We start from the raw sequence: 9,975 nt of genomic DNA, 5'->3' as shown, positions 1-9,975 counted from the left end.
TGTCTCACCCACATTGAGGATGCTTTCTACGCCCATGTTTTATTCCATGTGTCAAGTCAGGCAAATTGGGTCAAAATGTTATTGTATCAATGATCTGTTAACATTAAAATCACTAAATATATGCTTTAACTATCAGGTAATTTGATTACTATATGAATAATTGTCCAAAATAACATAAAATGCATATGGTTTTTTGTTAAGTACCATACATTCGTCACCGGCCGGCCGATACATGCCGCGCATTAAGTGGGCCTGTCTGTCAATTAATCCCCGGGCCACTTTTTCCCCCCAGTCCGCCTGGCTAACAGTACAGCTTTTATCTGGGGCGTTAATGTTCTATCTGGGCTTTATCTTTATACATTAAATGTTTTTATCTTAGTGGCCATGCTTTCCTAAACATACAGTTCAGTGTATCATTTGTTTGTCAAATTATATTTTTCTTCCTGTTTGTGTGTTTTGCTAATATTAAAAGCTTTTAACTTCTCTCTCTCTACACAGTCTGGCGGCTTTAATCCTGTTATTGCATCCTCCATGTGTATTTATTCACAATTTTTCTGCTGTTTTGTGTTTACTGAATAGACTTTTTGTTAACTGATTAACATCATCAATTGCTGATTACTAAGTGCCTCAGTGTCAAAAGATGTCTCCCTGAAAGGAAATAGATGCATATAATTTGTTGCATCGTAAAAGATTGGAATAAACAAGTGTGCAGAACTTTTTTGATAAAGCAAACAATAAAAACAATCTACCTTGAATCTAAGGTAATGGTGACTGCGCAACTTCTAATAAAAAGAGAGCTCAAATGTATTCTTTCAAACGTGTGCTATTTGAAGCAATGTATCAAAATTAACTAAATAGGCCAAAAGGGTTCTGCCAAGGATCTAGCTACTTTGTGTGTACCTTTGAAAAAATTTGACATTTTCCAAACGTAATAATAAAATTGCCTCCTATTAGATGGTGCAAAGCAACATGAAGGTTTTTTGATTGGTTTCTTTCAGAAAACTGTAAATGACTTTACATTTATTCCACCCAAGGTTACTGTCTGTTATATATTAACGGGAAAGGAAGAATTCAATAGCCTTTTAATAAGATGATTATTCTTTAAATGCTGTAAAATAACCAAGTTATTTCCCCTGTATTGATAACATTGAAAGAGATACTGTATAAGGAACAGAAAAAAAAACTCTAGAACTCGCACTGAACTTGCATGCATTCAGTCAGCATTAGTTTTTCCTTTCTCCAAAAGTATTTATTTCGATGCACTGTAACTTTCAAGGTGAGTTGGAACTTAAATGTTTGTCAGTTATTCAAAGCTCTCACATTAGGGAAAGGTTACCTCTGCATAAATGATTGGTATGCCTCCAAACAAAAAGTTAAATCGACATAAAAAAGACAAGATAATAAAAGGATGTCGCAGGAATAGTTTGACATTTGGGAATATGGAGCCAGCCGCTTAGGCTCTATTCTAAGGTAACAAATGCCATAGAGTGGTGCAGAGATGACATTTTTTTGTAGGCCGACCAGAAGTAAGTATTGCTAGGGGTCCATTGACAAAAAACACATTTTCCCCATTGGATTTAGTTATATTTCAGAAATAAGGTTTGTGGCCAACACACGTTGATAATACTTAACACGTTTTGTTCAGCAGAATAATCTCCACATATTAAAACAACTTTATGATTTTTGAAGCTTAAACTCAGTAGGCAGAAATAAAAAGCAAACTCAATGCTCGATAGCATAGTTGCGTGTCACCACTAAGCTAAAGGCGGACACGTGTTGGCGTGATGACGTTTAGTAGTCTCATTCAGTCATTTTTTTGCAACCTCTGTTTTTATGACACATAGAAGCTTCGGACATTCATGTGTGTGGTACTGAAAGCAATTCTAGAACCCTGAAGGCAGGAGAGACTGAAAAGAGTCAAGGGAAGCTTATAAAAGTTAACAGCATTTAATTACACAAAAGATGCGGTGGTGTACAAAATGAAATGTGTGAGTGGAGGCGCTCTCCACATCCAACGACCGGTCAGTTCAGGTCAGGGGGTAGAAGAGATCAATTCTTGGCTTGCTCTTCCTGTTGTCATCTGAGGTCTTCTCCTATTGGCCGGCGTCGTCGGGGGGCGGGTCCAATGCAATTCCTGCCTTTTTCTGTAGCTAAATTGCATCATTCTGGCGTCTGTGGTTATTTAAACATTCCCTGCTACACATTATTCAGCGTCAATAAATGAGTGCTAATCCCAGTGTGCTCAGTGTACAACATCACATGTCATTTCACCTTGGTTCAAGGTTTGAAATCGTATGATTCCGCCAGATGCTAAATGCTAACCGGAAGTGACGAATTTTCAGAATAAAAGTGTTAAGCTAATAGTGAGAACTTCCGGTTTTTCAGAATAAAACGGATTTAAATCAAATAGTGTATTTAATTCAAATTACGCCATATCAACATTGATTTTAATTTCTAACAGTACCTATACCTACTGACATATTTTATGTTGAAAAAACATGAAAATCGTGTTAACGTGTTAACCACAGACCTCATTTCACCTTTCAAACCACAAACGCATTGAAAAAAATATTGACTTTGAGACATGGGAACCAGAAGTTGTAAAAAGTATTTTTCGGGTTTTAGGACTCATTACTTCAACACTTTATTTAACAGCATGTCTAAAGCTTACACATTAATACATTATGGTTGCTGGCTTTTTTCTATTACATTTTTTTTATATGGGTTATGTTCCACAACTTCACAGTGACAAAGCATCTCAGTTGATTAAGCAGTACCAGGAGTGTTTAAAAAAACATGTTTCCTCTGATTTGCATAATGCAGGTTAGGCCTATAGTGGGTTTGTTTGTTTTTTGCGATATTTTTGGAGAAACATAAGCTATTAAGAGTTTATGAGAAGTGCTAGTACTTCATCAGAGTCCTTAAAAACAATGGATTGAACTTGATCGCACTTAATAATTATCCGTTGATGGCAGGAAAGTGCATTTTTGCAACATATGTGCAGTTATTCAAAGTCATCTTAAATAAAAGCAAGTTTAATTTCTTCTGGTACCTTTTCCATGCACAGATGTTCCTGTCCTGTTGTGTGACAGGCTTTCATTATTCTAGGTCATCCCTCCAATGCTCTAGTGTGACTCAAGAAGGAAAGGGCATGTACAGGGAAAAAGCAAAAATAGCAGCTGGGCCACAGAAGCCAATGCTTTGACAAAGCCTCGGACATGTGTGTTTCCTGACCTGAATAACCAAAAGAGCTGCGGAGCGCTCAACCAGCTAGGCCCCGGACGGAAAAACAACACAACTTTTCTTTCACATCCATCGACTCTTTTCATTTGTTCGCCCAAGTTACTGTAGCAGCATATACTGGTTTCTTCAACAAAAGAGAGGAAATCATTCATTTATTTTAATATATCTCAGCGTTGAGATCATGTTTAATGTGCTGAGACAATCTCTAATGTGTCCCGGCCCCCCCTCCTCACGCTCACATAAAAGCGCGGGAGCATTAGCTGTTTCGTTTCCAGGCATCTTTTCTGCGACGCTTGTCCAATTACTCACACCAGAGAGGTTTCGCTCCAATCGCTCTCTTCACTTTCGGGGTTAAATGGAATTAGCTAAGCCGAGACCTCATCATCACCCGTTCAATTTTGCCCGTGCTCTCACAGTCACCATCTGCCAACTTACATTGCCTTTCCATTGTGGAGAGACTTTCAAAGAACAATGGGCACACGGCACACAGTGTGTCCACGTTCTGTTTCACACTGTGCTCATCAACCGCCATTCATTCTTTCACAATAAAAGGAGCAAGGAGAAGTAATTACTCTGTAAAACACATTTGTAGTACGGGGTGGGAGCTGCGGCGTGTTATCAGTTGAAACAGAAAGACGTGTGAGGACTTCTTTCAGGAGAAGCTAAAGCTCTTGAGAAAAAATTGTCATTTTTCTGTCATTTCAACAGACACACAGGCATGTTTTATGCCAGAGCCTTCATGTCAGAAAGTGCAGCTGTATCTCGTTCCATTGACTTTCTAGTGTGTCATACTTGACTTGTGATTAGTTTGGCACATTGCATGTTGGTGTTCTGGAGGCGTTAGTGTTCGGGCGAATTGACACCACTGCCACGTCAAGCCCTCTCACATCATCTTCCTGGACGTTTCTGAGTTTTCTCTTCGCCGGTTGATTCAGCCGGAAAATTGGGACCCAAATGATCAAAATCAGCTACATTCGTCCGAAAGCTCAGCAGGCGGCCGAGGAGGGGGGCAGGGGGGAATGACTCAAACGAGACAGAGAATTCAAAGAGACAGAGGAACTCGCTGAGAGAAAAAAGGAAAGAGTGCCGGTTTGTGTGGTGGAAGGGGAAGTGAGGGAAGTCATACTGGGAAACTAGGATAGAGAGAGCGTAAGCACAGAAAGGAATAGAAAAACGGGGGGATGGAACTTTTCAATTATAGCAGACAACAAAGACCCAGATTCCAAGAGACTATAACAGTCTGCAGTCCGTCGGGAAAAGCTCATTTAGCCTCCGTCATTTCTCCTTTCCTTTCTCTACACAAATTACAAGTTGGAATATTTAATGTGTTTCTATTGTTGCACAAGCAGCCTTCTTTTATCAGTATAGATGTCCCCAATGCCAAGATCACCTTAGGGAGGCAGATTCTCCTGTTGGAGGATTACAAGAAAAACTGTCCCTGTGCTTTTACATTTCAAAGTGATTCAGTTGATTGAGACGGTCAGCAGCACTGACGGTGACTATGGCTATTTAGGCTTTGAGGATGTGATTCCTGGTTATTGAACTGACTGTCTTAATTTGAGGTTGAAAAAGGAAAAGAAAAAAGATGTCTCCTGGCATCCCGGCGGGCACTTGCCAAATAACATTAAAGCAAAACGGAATCAATGGAAGCGGGGTATTGATTCAACCCCATCATGGATAACTGACATCCCCTCGCAGCCCATTTAACACAGGGAGGTCTTTGTCAATCGGCTTTTCCGTGTGAATGACAAGCATATAGACGAGACGACTTGCAAGAGTGGGACAAAGGACTCTCCTGGCAAACATAAAGCATAATTGCCTCAACATGTAGCTTTCCCTCATTGTTGCAGTCCCCTGAGAGCACAGGAGTCTAATTAGAGATTAATTTGCTTTACCTGCCGACCCCCATCAAAAAACATACATTCCTGTTTTACCACACAGTGAGGACCAATGATTGGGACCAGTGTACACCCTTTGTTAAGGGTATATAGCCAGGCATCATTTTAAATACCACCTTTAATATATGTGAACATGGAAATCACTTAGAACATCTCAAACTATTTTTTCATACAATTTAAACCAGAATTGACTTAGATATTTCAGGTTGTTGACCCCCTCAGGATAGAAAAACAAACACACACATTTTGTCGCAGCTACCTCATCCACCATAATTTGAAGGCTTGTGACAGCTACATTTCCTTAAACGTCATCCAACTTCAACTTGTCTGAAAGATGTTTCAACGGCACGTCAAGTAGTTATGGTCGTGCTGCAATGAAGGCAGGTGGGGTGGGGGGGGAATCATCCCCATCAGCATCTGTTCACCCGTCTCACCCATCAATGTCTGAGAAATATCACATCATTAGCAAAGTAAATCCACCCTAAATCATTATGAGCGTACAGGGTTTGAATAAGTAACAGGAAAAACTTATTTTTTGCATTAAAGTGAATTTAAGCATTCTTTTATGGAAAAATGATTTTCTTAAAGGGACAGTGAGTTAGCATGTTACCACCTCCGGTTCCCTCATCTCAGAGTCAATGGGATTTCTCCATAGGATATTGGAAAATACCTGGAAATAAGGTCTGTGGTTGACACAAATTTAAGAGACGGATCACGTTTTCTTCTACGACATTAAATACATTTGAATTTGATTTTTGAAGAGTTTACATGTTTGAAAAACGATGGTTGTTAACAGCTGGCTGAATAGGACTACAGAAGTTGTCGAGGACGTTGTACGTCATTACGCCGAACACGTGAACACTCCCGCTAAGTTAGTTTGCCCCTGTTCTGCTTGAAAGCAAGTACCTGTCCTGCGCTCTTGCAAACTGTTAAAACAAACGCTTAAATTTGTAACATTTTGAATCTGTATTTTTGAATATCTATCAAGTTGGCGTGATGTTGAAGCTGTGCGACCCTGCTGTAGTTAGTTTATAGCATAACTTTAGTGTTTTGCTTCCGGCGATTAGATTTCTGATTAGAAAATTATAAAGTAGGGTAGACATGTGGATATTATCCGGATGAACAAAACGTGCATTTATCAAACAGGTTTGTTTTCCACAGATCTTATTTCGAGCTATTTTCCCAAATCCTATGGAGAAATCCCATTGCTTTGTTGTCGAGGGAACCCAAGCGCAGCTTACTTCTGGGTAAATACGTAATTCCTGCACCACTCTATATGCAAATAGGGTAAAACATTAAACTAATAGATATCACCATGATTCTTCCCAAGTTGAATTAAGATAATTGTTTCTTTATATTACATGTCTTAAGAAATCTGATGTTTAAATATACAAATAAGGCATTATCTTATTGAATAGGTGCATATTTGCACATTTTTCGAACTGAAACCTGGAAAATGTTATAAAGCCAGGTCCAAAAGTCATGTTTTTTTTTGCCTTACAGTATAACAACCAAAGATTTTAAGCGGGAATTTTTGATGGATCAGAAAAAAGTGTCAACAGCCATAAAAACTATCTTTGCCATGTTTCTGGGGGGAAAAAATGGTTTATAAATTACATTATGAATAATATATGGTCAAACTCTCTGTAAAAACCTTCAGAATATAGATAGGAATGGAAAAATAAATGTTTGGTGTTTGTAAGTGCTGCTGAAGTAAAGATGTACGGCTCAGAAGAAGAGAACAATTCATTTAAAAAATGCCTTTAGAGATATGTATATGTATAGTTCCATAGATTTTACAAGAAAGGTAAATAGGGAACGGTGGAACTTCCCTGGTATAAATGGTTTAACCCTTAGATGCATAAGTGGGTCTTTTTTGACCCGGTGAGGTGGTTTTCTTGAAGTATCTTTGTAATTGAATTTTTTTATCATTTGATATTGCTATTCCTCAAAAAACATGTTTTGGATATCATGCCATTCAAATTTTAAATTAAAATGTTATACATTTAAAGAAATTGTAGTTTTTGTATTACTACCCCAATCTTCCATAAGTGGGTCAAAAATGACCAACATGCATTTTCGATGGAATTCTATGGGAACCTTTGATTCTTATCACCTGTGGCTGTCAGGAATACATTCACTGTGACACCTCTCAGGAAGAGTATTTTACACAGCAAGATCTGATACCTGTCAGTATAATCATAATAATACATTATATTTGTAGAGGGCTTTTCAAGGACTCAAAATCACTTTAAAATATAAGGGAAGGTTAGGGTGGGGGGTATAGGACTATCAAACTTGATCAACCGGCATGGATTGATGGGGGGGTGGGCGTATGTCCTTTTTCGGCTCTTGGCCACTACGCGTTAGTTTGTTATTTATTATGAAAAAAGCTCACAGAACCGAAAAGGAGAAAACCTTTCAAAAAGTCAAGGTGTATTTTGCCGTAACATTATGTTGCAAGCGAACCGAATTTATAATGGGTTATAGAGAAAAACGGACCATCAAGATTGGTCCTTCTGAGATCCTGTTGTCCCCCTTTCCCTTTGACGGCGGTTTTTTTTGACTTGATACACTGCACCTAAAGATTTATATAGTTGTTACATTTTTGTTGTAGTGAAATGTAAAGAAGAAAGGGTTTTTTATGCAAGAGAAAAACGTCATAGGTTTACATTAACGAATTGAGGAAACTAATTTAAACCTAGGTTAACCAACCTACCCAAATATACAATGTGGGGACCTACCACGTGCGACTATCTTTCTGGGAACATCAAAATTTCTATTAAAAATGACTAAAAGAAACCTTAATATTCCTTACAATTTTATGCCCAAACTCCTCTTTATCAAAGTCCACCTAAACCCACTTACCCTCTTGTAGTTTACCTTAAGTGTTTAAAGTTTTATCCGAAAAATGGAATTACTGCCCTATAGGAAAGACAGCACTACAAATGGTTAAGCTATAATTTTCACAGGTAAGGTAAGTAGGTAGGTAAATAGAGGCGAAATTAGGCACCAGCCCAGCCCGCCTCCATCGCACGGTTTCGTCTCCTCCGGGGTCTTGAAAATAAAAAGGACCGGTGGTTAGTTTGGTCGAAGAACGACCCCTAGGTTTCCCGCGAGGGTCCCGTCGCCCCTTCCTCTGATAATTTTAGGGGAGGTGCGACCAGGATCCCATTAATCATACTTTCTTTTGTTGTGCTTTAGAATCGTTTCGACATTTTTTGTACTTAAATTTTTTTATTGTAAGATAGGAAGTCTACATTATATTGTATGTATTCAGATGTGATTATTTGGTTTCAAATAATAATCATACCCGACACAAGAAACCACGCGTGGCGATACCAATTTTTTTCGTGCAATAACTCTTGAATGAAAAGCCAAACCCGTTATTACAATAAAAACAACTTATTTACTAATAAACACTTTTTGTTGTAACTCCAGTAATGAAAAGTACCCTCCCTTCATCTTCCAAGTTTTAACTATCTTTATATCTAACCCCTTTTAGGTCCCCTTTCTATGACAGTTCACTGAGAGAGTTATTTTTCAAACACCGACCTACATGGGGTTCTATATTATCCCTCCCTTACACTTTTGGTCCCTGTTTGATTAATTGGGGAAAATAATTGTTTGTAAAAAATTTCCCGACATGGGTTGTCAACATTATGACAAGTTGAAGATTAAAAACCCTTTTTTGATTTTGGCAGAATTTCTGAATGTTAAGGGTCCAATCCTCTGCAACCGGTATCATCTTTGTACAACGCCCCTTTGTTGTTATTTCGTCGTCACATCAAAAGACCCCCCGCCAAAGTCAGTCAAAAATTATCAGAAAAAGGCCAAAGAAGGAAAGTAAAGGTTTTTCTCCGAAACGGGGAAACCCGGACGGAGACCCGGGCCCCCGCACGTTGGCCGACCGGGGGGGGTGGCAACCATAAATGCGTGACCGAACCACTAGCTACACTTCTACTTAGTAGAAATGAAAAGGATTTAAATAGGAGTAATAAACCGGTAGTATCCACCAACAAACGCGGTGAGTCACAAGAACTTGCCAACCCCGGTAAATTTTCCAATTTTCCCCGACATTATCCCCCGTTTAATAGAGGGTCGCACAAAAAAAGAAGAAGAGCAAAAAACATTAACCAGGAACACGGCCTCCCGAAGTGAACGTTCCCTGATTTTACCAAAGGGGTTAGGTTGGAGGAAGTTACCAAGCCTGTACGTGTAACGACCTCACTCCCCTTGAATTAAAAAAATGGCGGTCCCAAGGTAATAATATCTTGGGTACAAAAGCCCCTACTATGCTAAAAAGTTCAAGTCCCCTCTCGTTAAAGAAAAAACGGGTTAGGGTCCCCGAGCATTTACAAAAAAGCCAACTCCGTCAATGTCCCTTGTACTAGCAAAAGAAGTACGTGCATATATTAAATCCTAACACTAAGAAAAAGTAAATGAGTACGTTTCTTTACAAAAAAAAAAAAGGGAAACAGCTAAAAGGAATTAAGTGTTTTTCATCGTAAACGTATAAAGCAAGTAAACGATAAATTGAATCTACGTGCTCCTGACCTGGTACTGTGATAAGGTATTCACCCCGATTTTTTCTGGCTCATAATCTTATTAATACCCAAAAATACGGTAAAACAAGTAAAAGCACTCTTTTTAGTGAACACATTATAAATTCCATAATATATAAAACGTAGTGAGATCTTTATAAAATCATAAGTTAGACAGGGATAAATATTAAAATCTTTTGCAAAACTTGTATACTTACGTTCTAGAGCGATAAGACTCTGGGATTGTCATAAGTCAGGGAAAAAGTTTTGAGTAGAGAAAGAGAGAACAA

This window comes from Notothenia coriiceps, unplaced genomic scaffold (genome assembly GCF_000735185.1).
Source record: "Notothenia coriiceps isolate Sejong01 unplaced genomic scaffold, NC01 NC01_scaffold00037246, whole genome shotgun sequence".
Classification (NCBI taxonomy): domain Eukaryota; kingdom Metazoa; phylum Chordata; class Actinopteri; order Perciformes; family Nototheniidae; genus Notothenia; species Notothenia coriiceps.
This window is presented reverse-complemented; position numbering follows the sequence as displayed.